Source organism: Triticum dicoccoides, chromosome 5B (assembly GCF_002162155.2).
Source record: "Triticum dicoccoides isolate Atlit2015 ecotype Zavitan chromosome 5B, WEW_v2.0, whole genome shotgun sequence".
NCBI lineage: Eukaryota > Viridiplantae > Streptophyta > Magnoliopsida > Poales > Poaceae > Triticum > Triticum dicoccoides.
The window spans coordinates 714,295,674-714,300,008 of NC_041389.1; the positions used below are offsets into that span (position 1 = coordinate 714,295,674).

At 57.5% G+C, this 4,335-nt stretch overlaps 1 pseudogene; it reads right to left on the reverse strand.

The window, feature by feature from the left end:
- Window positions 1-3,750, reverse strand: part of LOC119310707 — a 7,646-nt pseudogene extending 3,896 nt beyond the window's left edge.
- Window positions 3,751-4,335: the final 585 nt, after the last annotated feature.

Consider the following 4,335-nt stretch of genomic DNA (forward strand, 5'->3'; position numbering starts at 1 on the left):
CATTTTAGGCTTTTATCAGTCTTAGTTATGCTACAGTCACTTTAGACATTCATCAATATTTTTCTTTGTATTTTGTTTTGTGCGAGCTAGTAGGTTTTTCGTTCCCTCATGTCATTATTTGTTTTTTTAGTCAATGTGACTCTATCTTGACTCTGAATTCTCTTTTCTTTTTCTGTTGCGGCATGCAGAAAAATTTATTTTAACATCTCAAAGGAAGTAGCCACAAACTTGGACATCCCGGAGAGTGGATCAGCGACACTAATGATGGGTGAATGCTGCTACACGACAGCCAAATGTCAAACATCATTTCGGACCTAAGATGCAGATGTATTCCTCTTCTCTCTCTTTTCTGTGCATGACTTGGAGCAGATGTTAAAATAAATTTATGCATGTATTTCTGGTAAACTTTCATAATAGATTTGGATCATTTAAAAAAATCACCCTAAAATACCTCTAGAACAATGATGTCACAATGGATCCTGTATTTTTCTTATTCATGCATGTTGCATGCTTCCCCAAAAGTTAGACCGTGCATGTGAAAGTTACCATATGACATCACGAATGGTGATGCACTGTTGAGATTGTATTGAATAATATGTGCACGTATTGTGCTACAATTGAACTTGTAATTATCAAGAGTTAGGTGCTAGCACTAACAAAGATTTTTCTAGTCAAGTACATGATCAAATGTTAACCCAAAGTACAAGAGGGCCTTACATATTTGTACAGAGGGAGTACTTGTTATGTACCATGATTGTGGTTTGATTTGTTACATAATTGCAATAATTAGCCGTTCTATAATAACTATAGGCTTGACCGTTAGCGGAGCCATGGTACACGCTAAACATCGAGTCATTTTGTATCATCATGCGTGAATGGTTTGACAGTTGAAATGTTTCGGAACCAACCACACCCAGTGTTTTTCTACTAGAGGAACTGCGTCTTTTGGGCATCCAGCATATATCAAACATTCACCGTGAGTTTTCTTTTGTTCACATGCGATTCAGTGGCTAGGTTAGGCAAAATACACTAAGCATGTGTGATTGTCTAGTGAAAGTTGCATCGTGCATTTGTGAAAGTTACTGCCTCGTACGAGCGCTCTGGTTGGCTCCTCGTGCCTATAAATACCGTGCGACAACATGAATGACGATGCAGTAACAAAATAAGGTAGATACATATCAGCGATGATGATGACGGGGTGTCACGACTCGCCACCTTCCTCTTCTCTCGTTCTCCTCCTAGCTGCAACTCTTGCGCTGCAGCTCCTTCTTTCCATGGGAATAGACGGCCACCTTCCTGGGGCCAGCCACGGTACTGGGGACAACAATAGGCTTGGGAAGGAGCCGCGGCCGGACCTAGACCCGCGGCTGCTGCCAGGCCCACAGGTGTCGCGACCCAAACCCCCATGACCCGAACATCCAGTCTGAGCCTGTCAGTCAACCTGGCCGGTCTGCGAGCTCAAATCGGAGCAACAACCCTAGGTCCCCGAGCAGCCATCATCTGCCTATAATGAGCCTGGCCAGGCCGCCGGCTCAAATGGGAGCAGCAACCCCTAAGAGCATCTCCAGCCGTTGGTCCCTCAGGGGGCGCCTAAAATCACCGCGTAGGGGTGACCCGGCGCAAAAAGTGTGCCTGGGCGAGTTGGCTCCCAGCCGCCGCCCGCAGGGCCGGCCCCTGGAGTGAAAAAAAAAATTAGACAAACTTGGGCTGAAACACGCCAATTTTCGGCAAACTTGAGCTTTTATATTCGCAAACTTGGGCTAAAACACGCCATTACATATAAAAACTAGTCAAAAAAAACTTGCTGAAGGCCGAGAAATCGCCGTCGTCGCCGCCATCGTCGGCCTTCTCCTCCTTGACTCGGGCGCTCCTGCTAGACCCCTCCTCGGCTGGTGGCGGCGGCGGCGGCGCGTCGTCGTCGTCGTCGCTGTCGTCGATGATGACGATGCCGCCTTCGTCGCGGCCTCGGTGGCGCTGCGCGAAGCGCTGTAGGGCGGCGCGCTGGCGCTCCCTCGCCATCTTCAGGGAGTCTTGGCGTGCCCATTCAAGGGCCGCGTCGTTGTCGAGCTCGACCTCGCCGTGCTCCGCCTTCACCGGCGCCAGCAGCCCCGGCTCCGTCTTCACCGGCGCGAGACCCGGCTCCGTCTTCGGTTTGACGAAGCGCGGGGGAGGAGCCGACGAGGAGTCGCGCCGGCCGCCCTCGCTGATGACGATGCCGGCGCTGCGTGTACGCCGGCCGAGCGGCGTCTCCGCCGCGGGCTCGGCCTTGACGCCGAGCAGCGATGGAGTGTCGGAGGATTGGGAGGAAGAACGCGACGAGTAAGAAGAGGAGGAGGAGCCAAACCTCCTCGGCGCCCATTGCCCATCGCGTCGGCGGTGCGTCGGGGCGGCCGTCCTAGCCGGGGGGTACGCCAATGGTGGGTGGTTGCCGCCCTCGAGGTGCGTCAGCACGCCGTCGAGGGTGCGGTCGGGGACACCCTACCAGAGGTGGCGCCCCTCGCTGTTCTTGATGCCGCCGACCACCGGCGCCCCCTTGGTGGACGCCAGCCGCTGCTGCTGGCGGCGCTCGAAGTATGCCGCCCAAGCCGCGTTGTTGTCGGCGGCGTACTGGGGAAGGGAGCGCTCAGCGTCGGTGAGAGAGGCGCGCGCGATCTCGACCTCGTCGGCGAAGTACGATGGCTTGGTGACGGCGTCGGGCAACGGGGGAATGGGCACTCCCCCATTGCTGAGCCTCCATCCCGTCGGCCCGGCGCGCATGTCTAGCGGCGCCGGGATGTTCGCCTGGAACAGGAGCCAGGACTCCTGTTCGCGGAGCGAACGACGGCCGAAGCCGTTGGCCGCCGCCTCATCTCCGGGGAAACGTTCGGCCACCGGGAAGAGGGAGTGGCTGGGGAGAAGAGATCGGCGGGAGAGGGAGGGCTCGGGTGGCACTCCAACGCAGGCGAGCGAGACCATATATAGGCGCGCCGTGTCTGTGTGTACGCATCCGAGGGAGGGGAGGCGTCGGCGCGCCGCCCCGTGACACGCCGCCCGTGAGGAATCAATGGCAAAGCTGACCGGCGGCAGCCTTGCCATTGATTCCCCGCGGGAAACCGAGGCATCGGGAAGACGAGGCGGGCGGTGTCGCTGACGCGGCTGCCCCATGGCGCTTTCGCGCCAAAAACGATTTGCCCGGCGCCCCCGAGCGCCCCCCCCCCCCCAAGCGCGCCGAGTTCGGGTTGGGTCCGCCGGCGCCAATTTCGGCCCGAGCCAGCGAAAAATGGGCCCCTAGGGACGCGACTGGGCCGATTTTTTGGCGCCGGCGGCCGAAAAGTCGCCTGGGGGGCCTTGTTGGGGGCGCGGCTGGAGATGCTCTAACAGACCCACGGAATCGGCACATAGCCATCTTGGCTGGCGCCAAGTATTTACACTGTGCGTAAGCATGTACTTCACGCGAAGGAGATACCTCATGTAGAGGTGAATAGTGCCTAAATAAGACTGAATGGTATACCTCATGGAGCTACAACCCCAAGGCGTGTGGTGGTGCGACCGATCTGGGATCTGCGGCGCGGCGGATGGCTGCAGGCGGCGGGAGGCCGGCCCGTCCTCGGACGGCGATGGCTTGGCGCGGCGGAGGCCAGGGCTGCGGGCGCTGCGGATGGCCCTTCGGGCGGCGGCGGCGGCTGCGGCCGGCTTGGCTGCGGTGGCATGCATGCTGCCTTCAGATCGGCGATGGTGGCGTGGAGGGTCTGGTGGTTTCGTCGGCGGCATCTCCGATCGATCTGTTCTGAACGGTACAGCCGGCGATGGTGATCATCTCTTCCGTCAGAGGTGGTCGGCCTGAGGCTGGGTGTTCGGATCTCGGGATCCGTCATCTGGAACCAGCTGCGAGTCGGGAAGACGTAGTTGCAAGTGAAAACCGAGCCGACGGCGGGCGATGGCGGCATTCCATGTCGTTACCTTGATGAAGGCATCGTCATGTGACTACCGTCGACCCACTCGTATTGCTCCGGGGGAAACCCTAGGATCTGGTGTTCCAGAGCGGACGATGGCGGCACTGCGGTGTCGTTTCTCTCTTGAGAGCATCGTTTTGTGGAGCAGTGCTGAGAGTCAGAGGCAGGAGGTGGAGCGGCTTCGTCTTGCACGGAGCTCCGGTGGAGATGTCAAGTCATGCCTGACCGACAGGTGCTACGCTTGGTCATGCCTGGTCGGCAGGTGCTACGCACGACAGATCCTCCAAGGGCTTCAAGCTGCGTCGGCTGGTGGTACTTAGCAGCATAGCCCTGAGGTGTATCAGTGGCGACCGCGACGTGTTCAGCTGTTTGCGTGCAGGGAGGAGGTGTCGTTGGGCGCCGT